Below are 17,494 nucleotides of genomic sequence, written 5' to 3'. Positions count from 1 at the left end.
TGTGACGTTTTGCATTCTCCATTCAGTGGCTCACCATGTGGCAGACCGGCTTGTCGGCCTGTCAGTCACAGCAACAGTGTGCCAGTGGGGAAGTGAGCACAACAATGGCTGTCTGGTTAATGGGTGAGAGATCTATCAGACAATCCAATCCTCCATTTCTATGCCTTACTACCACACTGTCTGCTCTCTGTCCTATTCTTCGCTCAGCCTAAACTACATTCTACTCACTCTACCTCGCCCCAATCAGTTACCCCACCCCCGCCCGCCTGTTAACATTCATTTCGAACATGCGCGGGCACACACACACGCACACACATGCACACACACATGGTCACATTCCAAAGCATAATGCCTTCTCAAGCTGGAGAAGAGAGAGAGAGAGAGAGAGAGAGAGAGAGAGAGAGAGAGAGAGAGAGAGAGAATCAAAACAGTGGGGGGAAAAATCTCGTGGATGCAATGGATGTTTACCACATGGATCAATGGCTGGCTGTTTAATCATTTGGTGAATTAAATCAGTGCTGAGATACAGCTTCTGCTCTGTAACCCACCCAGCAGGACAGTCTGCTGCACTGTCCAAATCCCTGCCACTCTGACCCCAAAGTGCTGCATCAGCACAACGCAACCAAATACACGCCCATGACAGATGTCTCTGGGTCACCTACAGTATAGACAACAGTAACTTTTCACATGTTTGCAAAGAATAATCACAGTAAGGCACTATGATTATCTATATCTACATATATTCATTATTCTAATGGTATTTATATACTAACTCTAATGGTATAGTACTCACCTGGGTAGTATGATTTCAACTTTATTTATTGAAAAGTAAAATAAAAAAGAAAGGCTACGCAAACATAATTCTCAAGTTAGTTTGTTGTCCTTGGCCAGAAGGAAACAAAGCAATGAGCTGCATTTCAATGCCCCATAGTGGAGCAGCTAGATCTGTTTGTGTGTATAGTTTTGTTTTGGCTCCAGTATATCGGCTATTGGCTCCATAACGTCCTCTGCCTTACATTTGGTGCCTTCTCTTCTTCAAGCCGTTGTAGTTCCTATGTGTTTCTATTCTGTTCTCTGCTATCAGACCTGACTCCAGAATTAGTACATACTGAAATTGAAGACAGTATATTGACCTATTTCTCCTTCATAGTCAATAGCTCAATATGTCAATAGAGGAGCCACATCAGTGTCCTAGATGTTCATTAGCCTCTACATGTTAGGGACTAGCTAAAGCATCACAGATGAAACCTCAGAACCACCACACTACTACATAAGGGTCCCACCTAGGGCCCGACTGATGCCAGATCTGATGTCGGATGCTGATCCAGATTTGTTTTTTACTGAGGTTTTGATCCATATTTTGTCAAAAAGTACAACATCTTGAAATCAATTAGATTTTTTCTTATTTGATTAAAGTGACAGCCGGAATGTAGACGGCATACCGGGAGCAGTATGGGTTAGCGCCCCAGGCTGTGTCTTCCGTGAGGAAGAAGCCCACCGTGAGGCCTTTAGGAGGGCCATTCCAGCAAACCGCAGGTGGAGCTAATACCATTAGACGGCCCAATCTAGTGGTATCGACCCAAGGAACCATCACGCCAGAAGGAAATGTTTGGATCGGGGCGGTGCACTGGATCTGGCGCAGCGCTCAGGTCCTGGACCTGGTGAGACGAAGGAGGAGCCCGGCCAGGAGACAACCCACAGAGCCTAGTCCCTCCACGTGCCAGAGCCTCCCCGTGTTCAGGCAGAGTACTTCCGGAGAAGCGGACTGAGTGGCCCTGTCTTTCCCTATAGGACTGACCGTGGGTAGCTACCTGGGTTGTAAGTTGGGGCTTGATCAACCCCGGCTGGGTAACCTGGGCGAGGGTGTATGTTGCGAGACCCGAAACACCCTATGACCCCAGGCTACAACACTGATGATACATCCCAGGTGCATCCATGTGATGTATTCTTTATAGTCTATATATGAACATTTAAATCAGATTGAGAATCAGAAAATCAGAATCTGTTTTATTGTTACTTCCATAATACACACTAGCATGGGTTAAAAAAATATCATTCCCTGCAACAATTAATGGACCACATCACCCATTTTCAACCTATCTTCATATAATTGGTCCTCACTAATGCCCTGTGTCTCAGAGGAGGGGTGTGGACAGTTCAGAGCCCCGCCTACCAATGACATCCTGGATTGGGTATCCAAGCTAATAGAAACTGCAGCCTTTCTATTCCTGGAAAGTTTGCATGCTATATAAAAGAAGCCATTGTTCTAGCATTCTTTTTTCTTTTTTTTTACTGTCCACAGCCCTTCTCTGAGACAAAGAGTGAGTGGACAGAAATGGTACAGTACCATATTATTGAGCATTAGTGTAAATTAACTTCAATAATATGAAAAATATATTTTACTTTAATTACAGTTATAATTTCTTTAATATACAGTGAACAAACAAACAAGTAAATATAAACTCTATTTTATTTACCACTGGAGCCCTATTCAAAATAGCCTATCTACATGTATCTACATGCTTGTGACGTGTTGCGAGCTCATAACTCTGCAATTTTTAAAACGTTTTAAAAGGGACACAGCTGCAGCCTAATTGCCAATGCTGATTGTCCAAAAATGTCTAAAAACCACTATAACCACTGTAGTCCCATCCATGCATGAACCTCAGAAAGGTGGGAGTGACTATCAAACCTGTGACGGGCGAAAATCATGTCGTATGGTCTGGTCGGCCTTTCCACTGGGCAACAGAATGAAAGTGGGCCCAGCAGACCCCTGGCTAGAGTCAAATGAATGCATGTAAACGTTTAGCCCCCTGCACACTGTGCCATGATCCACCGCACAGGCTTAGGTGACCCCAGTCAACATCAATCACATGAAACACAATGGGAAGAGGCACACAGGGGAAAAACTGGGGTCAACAACACTTTTAATAAGCAGACCCGGATGGCATTGTGGGAGCAGATCGGCTCCCGTTCGTTCTCCTGGCCATGGGTAAGCTGGGCACTCCGGGCCCTCAACCGTGAGCGGCAATTATGAGGAACCCTCAATGCATGAGCTTTAGAGATGAGTGGATAATCTACTTGGGCGGATTTAAGACTAATCTGCCATTTCTGCTTTCCAAATCAAATCACAATGGGATACATATAGGGCTTATGCACCGATATGATGATTCCAAACCATAGACAGAGGGATGGAGATTCAATAGGGATTTGGCCATGACACAATAAAAAAAAGACGAGATGAAAGGCTGTTTTTTTCTTTTTTTGGGGGGGGGGGGGGGTTCATGCAAGAGCCATATACAAATTGTACAAGGGCTGGGCATTGTGGACAAAATTAGATATATTTATTTTACCAAATACCTCAATATCAATATTGTGACAATAATGTTGTATTGTGGTGATATTATGCATGGTCTTTTAAAATTTTCAAAATATTTTAAAATAGCAGCTCCACAAGCTCAGAGCGCATCGCATAGCTACGTGTTATGAGCTTGTAGATTGACTATTTTAGAATTTAACAAAAAAAGTAAATAAGGCAAAAGTAATTAACACCAGGAAAAGACAACATTTATGCCATATTACGATATTACGATATCCAAAATCCCATCCAGACTATATCTAGTCTCACATCACAATATCGATATAACATCGATATAATTGCCCAGTCCTAAATTTTACCACCTGCAATTCATCATAACTCACTCTCACAGCTCAGCTGAGCTCTACAGTATCTCCCAGGAACATGCATCAAATAAACAGAAAGTGAATGGTTGTTTTGACAGCTGCAGGGATAACATTACCCTATTTTTCTGCCTTCTGCCACAGATAAGAACTATCAGCAGATGAGGAAATGCAGGGGCCGGTCACGCCTTTCCTGCTCCAACGTTCTGCAGTTACTGTAGGTCATCATCCTGAGGTGTCATTCTGTTTGAGGAGCCCACCAAGCTAATAAGGGTTAGGAAAGACCAGGCCGGTGCCGATTCTCTGTACACAGACGGACAAACACACGGACGGACGGACAGGGGCGAAAACATAGTCTCGACCATGCCTTTGGCCTGGCGGAGACAATTAACCACTTAAGCCCTATTTCAAATATAGTCAAAATAGCAGATCTACAAACTCACGAGGAAGGCGTTTTGGAACAACCACCACCAGAGACTGACTGTCCTCACAACTCCTACCCCCATGAGCACTCATCCTGGCCATAGAAGCCACCGGAAAAAAAGCAGATCTACAAACCCACCACATGTGGCCCTTAACTAATGATATATTAACTTTGGTTAAGTCATAGTGACTTCGCCATTAATTAACAGGTAATAATGATGAATTCATGATAAATTCATGATGAATTAATGAGTTAATAATGAATTAGTCATTAATTAAGCGTTAATTCCGGGTCTTAATTTGCTCCCTATAGTAAGTTGTGACCTTTGACAAAGCAACGTTGACTTGTTGAGTAGTATTTGACCAGGAGTATCTATACTTTGACTTGGTTGAGTACTACTTTGTCCGGACCCACAAAAGCACATGTAAACTTGTATGCAGTCACGCACGCACAAATGCACGCACACACGCGCGCACACACACACACACACACACACACACACACACACACATGCACAGCAAGGCCAAGTGGGAAAGGCTAATAGCACATTAAACTGTGAAATCCTCAGTGTTCATTTATGCCTAAATCCATTGTACTCTCAGAGTTAAATGAACACTGAGGGTTGTACTGCGTAAGGCAGTGTGTATACAGTAATGGCTCTCGTCCCATCATCATTTCATTACCTCTCCCTCTTTCACTCTGTGAGACACTTACAACCCCATTACCTTCTGTAGCTCATCTCCAGCGCTAGCCACAGACGCAAACACATTGATCCAACATCTGAACAGCAAACAGCAAGTGTAGACACCAGAAGTCCTAAATTCACAGCCACACAATCAATAGGGATCGAGGCAGGAAAGTCTTCAAAGGAAATGCAGGGAGGGGGGTTGTTAAGTCAGTCAAATAATGTCATCAATAGACTACTAGAGGACTTTGCTAATGAATGACCAGCTTAAAGGACTAGATAAGACCTTGCCAATGTTCTTGGGAGGTTTAAAGGAGACAGGATAGGGAACCGCACACTAAATCTACCCCGTTGTTATCGTGATAGAAAGTTGTTCATACGTCCCTATAGTTTCCTGTAAAAGATAATAACAATCTATTCATAATCTACTGATCCTTTTTAAAGTTCACGTTAATGTTACAGGGAGCTGAGTTCAAGAAGTTCGTACAGCCCTCTCTGTCTATTTATCGGGCCTAAGGTGACATGTGGCCACGGAGGGGTTTCATTTCATTTGGGGGGCAGCTGAGGTCTCGAGACCCCAGTTGTCCTCGAGCATCCTCCAAAATATGCTGAAAATAGACCTGCTCAGCTGCTCAGCCGCGCCACCACACATTAACACAAGTTGACTGCCACAGGATGCCACCAGGTCGGCTCCCTCCACAGCCTCAGGTTCCCCTTGTGGAGAAGAGGTCAGGCCAGAACCTTGTTCTGCCTTCATGATCCTGCTACATTTTTGGAACTAGCATCTCTTTGAGCACTGGTCCACAGCCTGCGACGCAATGACCAAGCCTCTCACTCTTTCCATATCCACTAGATGTGGGGTCCGGGGACTCCCAAGCCAATGGGGGGGGGGGGGTTTCAGGGGGGGGTAACACTTAAGCCGGCTATTCAAAAATTGCCGATCTGTGAGCTTGCATACCTACGATTTGCTAAAAATATTCTCTTATGGGGGCCCATGGACAAAAAAACATTCAAATGGGGGTCTGTGGACTAATACATATTGAGGGTTATACACAATACACAATACACAATTTGGGGGTTCTTGGCAACAAAATGTTTGAGAACCGCTGCCCTATAACACATCTCCCTCATGGAATGATGTCTAATGGAGTGCACCCTGTCTCTACAGACAGACAGATAGAGAAAACACATTCACAGATAAAAGTGAGAGAGGACAGGGGTAAAATCTAAGAGAAAACAGAAGAAGGAAATGATAAGGCGTGTGGCCCATGAATGAATGCAAAGGGGTTTTGAAATCGAAATCAAAGAATATAGCAGCTGTGTGTGTTCTTGCAGTCCTCTCACCTTCTCCTTCCCACCCAGCATTACCATTGCTGCCGTCTCAGTGGACCGGCAGCGCTGTCCACCCGTGATGCCCTGAGTGCGGTCGCTGGAGCGCAGGGCCCTGTAAGAAAGGATTCTATTCAAACAGCCTGCTCCCATATGCTGACCAAAACACTCCTCACCTCCAGGCTAAGACAGGGACCCGAAGAGGGGAGAGCAGGAAAGAGAGATAGGAAACTGATAGCCTATCATTAACAGCCCAAATAAATTGAAGAAAAAATGGCAGGCTGAACTACTGACCTCAGTTGTGATGTTTATAGGTGATATCGGCATTGTTTTGTCTCCTGTGGCAGTTCAAAGATCCATTTTGCCTTTCCGAGAGTATTTGCTGTTGGAGATGATTCCTGTAATGTGAAACATCCACCACGATTCACACAGCCTATGGCAAGATGGAAATGGTCCACATAGGGCTAGGACTGCTAAGTAATAGCTTACCTTGTTCAATAACCTTCCAAATTTGGCCACATGGACCATCTCAAACTGGGCTGCAATGGAGCTGTCCTCCACACAGTAAAATCCTTGGTGATCATTTAAACTGTACAAATGGTACACTGTACATTTTCAGAGTTAAATTACCAATGAGGATTTTACTGTGCAGCCATGCAGAGAAAGAAAACACCAAGGGGGCCCTATGGTGTGCAAAACACCACTAAACACCAGCTGTGGAAACGGATGCTGTACCAAACAAATCTCTCCCTGCATGCCTAATTTATACTTTGTCATAATAAGTGTCCTGCGCCAAAAAAATTGCATATCTACAAGCTATGTGAGCTAACCAACAATTAAGTCACCAAAAATAAAGCAGACTGAACATTTTGATAAGAAAGCAGACTTCTGCATTAAACATGGAGGGCATAAATGCAATATTAATGTATCAATCTGCAGCAAGTTATCAGCCAGTAACTGCATAAACGGTGGTCTATGCCCCATCAGGGTGAGTCTCTGGGTGACCCTCAGCTATATGATCATCCCGGCCCTCTCTCAAATATGAAATATACTTATTTCCACGATGGTTAAAGCTAAAACATAAATTCCTTAAATTTCATATTCCAGATATTCAGTTAAATAAAATAAAAAAAGATACGCGCTATGTACAACGCCAGGCGTTGTGAGCTTGTAGATCTGCTATTTTTGGATAAAGTTCTCCTCAGAAAAAGGGATGCTAGGGTTCAAGTGGTTAAGGTAAAAAACAAAATCACATCACACAAAGATTTGGCGGACCCCCTGTAGTGACTATGAGGAACTCCTTGGGGGCCCGGACCCCCTGTTGAAGACCCCTGAAGTAGACTACGTAATGCGTTTAAATTGACCTCTGCACAACACAAGACATAACGTTTCTATTTACAGTTAAACGCTGACACCTAGTGGCTATGTCCTGAAATCAGGCTAAAGCTAGAACGAGCAGATCAATCATATTGGAGCGTAATACAGTAAAAAACAGTGCTTTGTTGCTTAATCTAATGCAAGTTTAAGATTGAAATAGGACTAAATAGCGTAGCTAATTGTTTGTAACAAGCTCCATCGTTGTAGGCCTCTAGGCCTAACTATCTACAACTACTACTACACCCCGGAAGCAAATGTAAAACTAGAGAAAAACAAAAACAAACGAGTCTCGACCAGTGGTGGAAAGTAACTAAGTATATTTACTCAAGTACTGTACTTCTAAGCAGTTTTTAAGTATTTGCAATTGTCAGTAGCCTACTTTTACTTCTACTCCACAACTCAGAGGCAAATATTGTGCTTTTACTCCACTACAATTATATGAAAACTAGTTACTTGGTATATTTTGATTATATATGTTTTTTTCAAACATACCACTTCAACCCATTTCAGCCATTTGAAAATAGCAGATCTAGCTCACAATGTCACGATGCAACGCAATGTGAGCTTGTAGATTGCTATTTTCATAAAAAAATATATACATTTGAAAACTTGTGAAATGGGACATTCTGAATTGAATAATGAATACTTTCTACTTTTGATACTTAAAGTACATTTTTATACCAATAATTTTGTACTTTTACTCAAATAAATATTGAATTCCGTACTACTTGTAACAGAGTATTTCCACATTGCAGTATTGATACTTTTACTGATTTACTGATTTTATTGATACTTTTTTTTTTGTAAAAAATGTGAGTAGCTACTTTTTTCCGCCACTGGTCTTGACCACGGAGCTGACTCCAACCTTCATTTCCTCCTTGCGTTCAAAGATTACAATATAAACATAATATAAACACTAGCCAACACCAACCATAGAGTTGGTTGGGGTGTGCTGAAACTAGCGTAACCCACTGTGAGCCCACTGTGTGCAGGTTTAGTGGTTTACCGCAAATTTCCCTCGGTGTTTGTTGCGTCACGTTCGTATATTTCATCATGTTCAAAGCGAAATCGTGCAGACCGTGCACTAGGTAGGCCACTGTTTCCCAAATAGTGGGTCGGGACCCATTTGTGGGTTGCGAACAAAGTTTGATGGGTCACGAGTAAATATCCCATTATTTTTTGTTTCCTACATTTTGTTTTTAATTATTATTATTTAAAAACATTTGAAATAAAAATCCCCCCAAATTTTTTTTTTTTCATGAATTAAACACGAATTCAATGATTTTTCAAAAGAATTTCATGAATAAAAATGAAAGAAAAGAAGAAATTCCATAAATTCAAAAACAAATGTTTGAGAAGTAGTGAAAATAACCAATCTACAAGCTTACAACGGGTCACATCAACGTTGTGAGCTTGTAGATCTGCTATTTTCACTAGCTTGGGTCATTCACATTTGGGTCTCAAGCTAAAAAGTTTGGGAACCAGTCATATTATAACTCTATGTGTGCATCCCCCTGGTGCTGGTGTATCAAGACATTGGTTGTCATTTTTTTGGGGCTCAGGCTACCCCTATACATAATTATTTTCATCTAAGGAACTCCTAAATTAATTCTATTTTTTCACTCTATCACAGGTTATTCTTTTAGCTATGGCCTAGGCCAGGCCTACTACTTTTACTGACATTTTACATAACAGTATGATGGGCTCCTCTATACAACTATTTGTATCATTAGAATGATGATGATGATGATTATTATTATTATTATTTTATAGAAAGAGAACGTGACCTCACACCATGTTGTTTTATAGCGACCTTGCAAGATGGCGCCACCTGTACTGGGTTGGCTATGGACTTGGTCTGCTCTTAAAAGAAAAAAACAACTATTTATCTTTGCCAAATGTTCCCCCCAGAACAGGGATACCTTGGTTCAAATGGTTAAACACTTAAGCCCTATAGGTATTGGATTTTTCGACTATTTGACAATAGCAAAAGCAAGATTCAAGTTAGAAGTTCTGCTATTTTTGAAAATGTTGACAAAATTGACAATCTTTTATGAGGGCCCCTTCCTGGCACAATACGCAGGATCCACGGCCAAATAGCTACATAATCAATTTGTGGGTCCTTGACGTGAAGATGTTGAAGAACCTATAGAACCCAGCCACAGGAAAAAGCAGAGAGATGGAATGTCTCTCATAGTTTTTGGTCACCAAGCCCTCAGGTGCACTGAGTGGGGTATCTCCAGACATCTGCCCTTACTCAATACACAATTCCCTGTGTGTGTGTGTGTGTGTGTGTGTGTGTGTGTGTGTGTGTGTGTGTGTGTGTGTGTGTGTGTGTGTGTGTGTGTGTGTGTGTGTGTGTGTGTGTGTGTGTGTGTGTGTGTGTGTGTGTGTGTGTGTGTGTGTGTGCGAGTGTTCTTTTGTTTTACTATGTTTATGGGGACAGTTGTAGTGATACCACACAATAAAACCAGAAAAAAATCTACCTCACCCTCACCGACCCTTTATGGTATTTTTATGAAAGATTTCTAGAGTTTGGATTGCAATTAGGAGAAGAGTGCGTGCGTGCGTGCGTGCGTGCGTGCGTGCGTGCGTGCGTGCGTGCGTGTGCTCACGCCTGTGGATGTGTGGCCCATTTACAGCACTTCAAGTGATGGACACCAGGCATGACCTCACATGCCCTCTGACATCACAGGTCCAGCCTAAGGGTCAGAGCTAGGAATCTAATGAATAGCAGAGGAGAGTCACAGCTCATAGCAACAAAGGAGGCATGACACACAGGCAAGAGATTGCAGAAATATATCACGGTCTCTCCGACACTCATCAATAAAGCAAAAAGGCAATACAGTAATTAGGAGGAGTGGAACTGTAAAGTCAAGTGGATGTTGGTGTCCATTACTTCAGTCTATGCCGTCATTTATCTAAAGCTGTAATGTTAGCCTTACCACACTAGTAAGAAATGAGCTGTGTTTCTTCAGTAACAGGGGTCTCCCCATCTCTACAGCTAAACAGATAAACAGAAAATTCATTATATGTATAGCCTATCTTTTTCATGGCTATAAAGTCTAGCAAGGATAGCTATCGGAATATAGAGTTATTTAAAGCTACAATATGTAACCCTTATTTCTGGATTTGAACCCGGGTCCCCCATGCAAGAGCTGAATTTTCTTGCTTAATCTTTATTGGTGAAAAGACATAACAGGACACAAGTGACATAAATTACATAGAATGTAGATACGACTTTCAAAATGTACAGAAATATAAATGGGTGATACATTCACAACAACAGGATATAGGGAAAAACAACAACAACAACAATAGGGACTGTGTGCGTGCGTGCGTGCGTGCGTGCGTGCGTGCGTGCGTGCGTGCGTGTATAGGTATAACTAAAGTAGGGTTTATGGATGATGGCCAGGCAAGGAGAGTTATGTTTGGAGATAACTGTTTAATCCAGAACAGATGGGCTGTGTATCTGTTGCGTTAGTGACCCAAGGATACGTAATCTTTTATAAAGTTTTTCCAATGAGCAATGTTATGTTTCCCTTTAATTTCCTGTTCAATGAGGATAGTTTTCTGGGTGACAGTTAGGGCCACAAGGAGTAATCTATTGGGTTCATTGTTTTGATCCATGTTTGATAAATCACCTATAAGCATAGGCTACTGACAGAGTTAGTGGGATGTGGCAGCCCAGGAAATGTGCTAGTGATTGAGTGACTTCTCTCCAAAATATGATACTGGTGTGCAGTCTCAAGTGGCGTGAATGTAATTGTAAGCTTTATTTTGTGCACTATGAACAGATTGGAGATGATGTGAATCCCAAGTGCAGAATTTTCAGCACTTGGTGTGGGGACCACCAAAGGATCCAAATGGACCCTTATACTGTAGGTCTGTAACTCTGAGTGTACACATGGCAATATTTTTAATCTTTGGGACCCCAACCTACACTGTAAAATTATCAGTGTTAATCTAATTCAACATTAAACAGATCCAAATTGGTTCCATTTGTACACTCCAGTTGGAACCAACGTTGAGAACCAGTGTTGTAAATTGTATAGTATTAACATACTCTATCATAGAGATTGCTCAAAATATGTATTCACTAAAACAGTTGTTTTAACATTGTTGTTTTAACGCTTATTTTAACAATAAATGAATAAATACATTAATTTATGTATTAACACCCTCTGTAATACATATATGTAATTGATGATAAAAAAAAAAACAATATACAGTTTAATAAAACAAAGCAGTGCTGGGGGAAATTTAGATTTCTTTATTTCTTGTGTTAAATCTACAACAGTTTCCCTATTTTGGGCATGTCATTATTAAGCATGACATTATAGGCATATAATGGCAATGATGCTGTTTGCCGACGTCAGATATCAGATGACGCACCTGCACACCTGCTCCTGTCTGGAAATTATACTGACAGAGGATTGTGACCTTTAACCAGTGTGGAGAGTGTATACCTCAGTTCTGGTCCAGATCTCTGGTCCCACACCACAGTAATGAGGAAGAGAGTCACAAACTGTGGGAGGTGATCTGTCTGTCAAACTGATTGTCTCAGGGATGTACTGTAAACATACAGTACTCATGGGTATGTATGGCAGCCAGGTAGTACATTAATGATTGTGGGGAGAATGTGGACACAAACTCCTTTAAATATAAGGGGTCTGCCTGTGGAATACCCTCCCATAATCAATTCTTTTCATGCAGTGTCACTGACAGGTTATAAGGGTGATAGGCGAGGGCACACGTTGACGTATCTAAAACGCATTGGACCCCCTTTCTAACAGGGAGTGCTATACAGTCACATCGTGACACGTGTTCTGTGGTATAACATCTTCTCAAGGTGTTGTCAAGGTAGCCTACTACAACTATAGTGATATCTTTGTCTTTAGTACCAGGAAACCTTATTTTGCACGTGCTTTACAGAGGCAAGATTAACACTACATTGGACAAGTGTCAAAACTTCTCGAGGTAAGTTTGATCATTATATTTCTATATAAATATAACAGCAAGCTGTGATAAAAAAAAAGGGAGAATGTGTAGGTTTGCACATTTTGAAAGAGCACGAAAATAAGCACAATCGGTAATCAAAAGAAAGGAATTTTCAAAAATGGGCTTACCATGCAGAAGAAGAATTTAAACCATAAAGGTATTTTTTTTAAAGTGCAAAACTCCTGTTACTTGCTATGCATCCCATGTCTACAATTCATTATAAACATACTTTTGATGCATTATAATCATCTTTTAACACTATAAGAACTCATAAACACTCATAATTCTTTATAACAATAATCACTCACAACACATTATAAAGCATTTTATAATTACTTATAAAGTCAAGTATTATAATACTTCATTATTACTGGTCACTCACAGACTTTATTTTGGCAAGGATCATAGTTGTATTATAATTATAGTTGCAATACATTATAATAATTTTATAATGCATTACAATCACTGTTATAATGCATTCTAGTGTGATTATAAATCACTAGCCTATAAGTGGTCAGTTAAGTAAAAAAAAGTAGCATTCAATATATGCAAGAACACCACAAAAGGTTTCTGCCGTACACCTTCAAGAATTAAGCATATATATAGTGACTTATAATCACACTATAATGCATTATAACAGTGATTATAATGCAATATAATATCATTATAATATACATTGTGAATTATAATATAACTATATATATACTATATCCCAAAAGAAAAAGTAATTATGAAGTATTATAATACACAATTATAAAATGCTTAACAATGTGTTATGATTATTGTTATAAAGCATGAGTTCTTATAACAGAAATACAGTGTTATAAGCAGATTATAATGCATGTGTTACGAGAAGCGCGTGTTACCCAAGTTTTGTTTAGGCAGTAAAGGAGACAAATGTATAGGCTATCTGTTCTGTGACCCATTGACACAGGGATGTGCCTTCCTGTGTGCTGTTTGCTGTTCTTGCTCTTCTGTCCAAGTATGGAGATGGTAGTCAACAAGCCAAGGTATTTTACAAACCAAGTTGTATAGCCTACTGTATACAGTACATACATGCTCAATATCCTAATTTAAATAGCTGCAATCTAGCAATAAGAAGAACAGTTGAAATGCTATAGCTAAAATTGCGGAATAGAATTTCCAGAGGGATATTTCTTTCTTTACAAAATAATTACTTCATCCTTAGTCTACTGCTACTTTGAGTTTTTATTGTGTTAAGCCACAAATCCGTTGACAATGTAGAATATAGAACCTATAGGCCTATAGCTACAGTATCATGACATTGACATGTATGTATTCTATATAGATATGTTTATTTATTGATATGCTAATTTACAATGTTATTTCTTTTGAGATTACTGTTACTTGTAAACTGTACTGTAAACTTTCATAAAAATATAAATAATGGAATAAATATAGTAAAACTGTTCTTGAGAGTATAGGAAAACAGATATTTTGCACTACAGTGCATGGGCAATACGTTATAATAAAAAATATTATTATTATTTTTATATGGTAAGACATTATAGTCATAATTACAGCATGTTTTAGATGAGTGAAACACGATGTGACATGCCTCAAGCTAATGTTTTTACACATTTAAAAAAACTAAATTAAACCAACCATCAGCTCCAAAAACTAAACAAATCATTGTTTTTATGTTCTTGCATTGTAGAAGAATCCTATCGGTAGGTTACTGGGAACTGCTATCAGCTTCTCCATGATTTTGGTTTATTCTCCATGGTTTGACAATTTAAAGGACGACTTCACCCATTTTCAATCTATCTTCATATGATTGCTCCTCACTAATGCTCATGATAAAATGGTGCCATTTTTTCTTTTGTTCTGTGTGTCATAGGAGGGCTGTGGACACTTCAGAAACATGCCTACCAGTGACATTTATTTTTCCAAAATTGTAGTATTTAATTATACTATATTTAATAAATACCCTTTTGTTGTGGTTTTCCACATTTTTGGACACAGAATCAAATGTTGTATGGTCATGATTCACCAGGAGCCTGGATGGCTTGGTTCCAGGCTTAAAATAATTTCTATAAATATTTTCGGAAATCTCTATTGGAAAGATTAATGGGCTTTCTATCTGTGGCACCACAAAATGGCTGCCACTACTATGCCCTATTGCCCTATAGCAGGGGTCTTCAATGTTTTGCAGGCGAGGGACCCCCTAGCTGAGAGAGAGAGATGAAGCAGGGACCCTAACTACATAAATATAGAATAAAGTATAAAATGGTGTTATATATTTTTCATAGATAGCTTCATAGACTTGTTTGACAACACTATCATTGTGTAGTGTTGTGTTGGATTCATGTTAATGTGTATTTTCAGACAGTTAACCCCTGTCCTTAAACCCTAAAAATGTGTACTTGGTCTGCTCTTTTTTCCTCTACACCAAACCTCTTTGCTGAAAATAGCAGGCGAGGCATAGTGAGCTTGTAGATCTGCTATTTTCAGCAAATGTTCCCCTCAGAAAAGTGATGCTAGGGTTCAAGTGATTAATATAAAAAAAATCCTATAACACAAAGATTTGGCGCCCCCCCTGTAGTAACTCTTAGGACCCCCCGGGGGTCCTGGACCCCCTGTTGAAGACCCCTGCCCTATAGGCTACACATTGTGTGGACAGCTGAATTAGGCCAACTTATGCAAAACTTAAACCTCAGCCATTTCAATTTCTAAATGATTTTCCTACTGAGGCACTTCACTTCAACACTGTTTCCCTCAGATGGAAGCTGGAAGAAGGACAGAACATTGTCAGCAACTTCAAAAGGCACTCAGAAGGAACCTTTACAAGTGACTTCACCCACTACCTGGATAAGATCAAGGCAAAAGACTTTGTGGAGTGGCTGGCCAGTGGTAAAGACATGCAGTGAATACCATTTTAATGCAAATGGTGTATTTTAGAGCATGACAAAAATCAATAGTGTTCATTTAACTCTGAGGCTACTGTAAGGAAAACTATGTTGTTGCATTCTAGAATTTGGGGATTTGTATGGATTCTGTTATGTTGACAAACAATACATTTTCTATGTTTGATCTCAGATGCAACAGCGGTCAGAAGCACCACAGAGAGGACGTGAGGCAACCCACATAGAAGACCTGTCATCACCCTGTATCATTATCTAGCATCATAAAGAATAGGATTTGTTTGGCTATGAAAAATAGTGTCTCGTTAGTTAACATTAAAGCTGCACTATGTAACTTTCTTCCTCTACCCCGGATCTGAACCCGGTTTCCTGCGCAAGTGCTGAAATCTTTACTATTGTGCCAATAGAGCGTGCATGCTTGCTCAGAGGATAAATTGAATCGTTCTTGACCATCAGGTCAAAATCCGTTTCAGATCCTGTGTCTATGTCACGGCGAGACATAACCTTTGACACGATCTAAATGTCTCAATAGCCTCTGTGCACAGCAGCCATATTGGACAGAAATTGGGCCCCTTCCTTGCTTCCTTGTGTTACCAATGATACTAATAAAGGCTCTGTTCCATTTAGTGCAGCACAGTGGTTCTCAAACTTTTTAATTTCAAGGACCCCCATAACTCTGAGAGTGTACAAATGGAACCAAATGGACCCGGGAGGGTCCATTTGGTTCCATTTGTACACTCTCAGAGTTACACCCCCCCAAGGAACCATAAGGGTCCCTGGACCACACTTTGACCCACTAGTGTTGACCAGAATGGAACAGAGCCTTCATCAGTATCATTGGTAACACCTGTGAAGGAAGTAAGGAAGAGGCCCAATTTATTTCCAATATGGCTGCTTTGCATAGAGCCTATAGTAGAGCAGGGAGACAAAATACAACCACCCCAATTGTATAAGTTATATTGTAGGCTATACACATACTCTAACTCTACCATACAGATTGGACAAAATTACATTTTATTAATAAAAAAAAAAGCTTTAATCTCGGACCAAAATCTAGCTTCCATGAAAACAATGTATCCAAAAGAACTATTGCAAAGAAATCAAAATGTGACCCTCAATTCCCTCTGTAAGTTATTCAACAAACACGCGAGTACAGCTCGTATGGCGCTGTAAATGTGTGAGCCAATAATATCATGATGACATGAACTCATTTTAGATGTAAGGAGTGCGTTGGGCAAGTTGGATGACATGACAAGTGATCAGTGGTGGAAAAAGTACTCAAATTCTTTACTTAAGTAAAAGTACCAATACTGCAATATAAAGACACTCTGTTACAAGTAAAAGTCCAGAATTAAAAATTGACTTGAGTAAAAGTACAAAAGTATTGGCATCAAAATGTACTTAAAGTATCAAAAGTAAAAGTACTAAATATTTGAAAATAGCCGATCTACAAGCTCACAACGCCTCGCGATGCGACGCGTTGTGAGCTTGTAGATCTGCTATTTTCAAATAGCCTATGTATAAAATAGGGCTAAAGTGGTTAATGTACGTTTCATTATATCATAGTTTATATCTGCAAAGTAACTAGTAACTAAAGTTTTCAAATAATTGTAGTGGAGTAAAAGTACAATATTTTGCCTCTGAGATGTAGTGGAGTAGAAGTAAAAGTATTGGAAATTGGAAATACTCAAGTAAAGTACACAAATACCTCAAAATTGTACTTAAGTACAGTACTTAAGTAAATGTACTTACTTTCCACCACTGCAAGTGATGGAACGATAGCTCCATATTATGCATACATTACCAGTAGATGGTGCTGTCGTTCCGTAAATGAAAAGCAAGCAAAAACAAATGTTGGGGGGAAACATGCGTGGGTGGGTGTAAACTAAATGCATATGTTTTCAAACGTCAGCTGCTTCTCTGTGTAATTAACATTATACTGATACCAGATATTATGTTCACATACATACATAGGCCTACACAATCACATTATTACACCGTGAGGTGCATTCGGTAGTCTAGTCAGCCAAACTATGTACCGGTATGCTCCTTCAGGGATGGGGGTTGGTCACGCAGGCGGAGTGGACGCGGGGGTGGTGGCAGCTCAATTTA

At 40.1% G+C, this 17,494-nt stretch overlaps 1 protein-coding gene across 1 annotated transcript in view; it reads right to left on the bottom strand.

Moving 5' to 3' along the window:
- fignl2 (fidgetin like 2) overlaps window positions 1-6,197 on the bottom strand; it is a 61,694-nt gene extending 55,497 nt beyond the window's left edge. The window contains exon 1 of the mRNA XM_084069823.1: window positions 6,135-6,197. The gene's annotated coding sequence lies outside the window, so the exon portion shown is untranslated. The remainder of the gene's footprint in view (window positions 1-6,134) is intronic.
- Window positions 6,198-17,494: the final 11,297 nt, after the last annotated feature.

This window comes from Gymnoscopelus microlampas (genome assembly GCF_963454915.1).
Source record: "Gymnoscopelus microlampas genome assembly, chromosome: 10".
NCBI classification, from domain to species: Eukaryota; Metazoa; Chordata; class Actinopteri; order Myctophiformes; family Myctophidae; genus Gymnoscopelus; species Gymnoscopelus microlampas.
The sequence above is the reverse complement of the archived record's forward strand: the minus strand, read 5'-3'. Positions and strand labels throughout refer to the sequence as shown.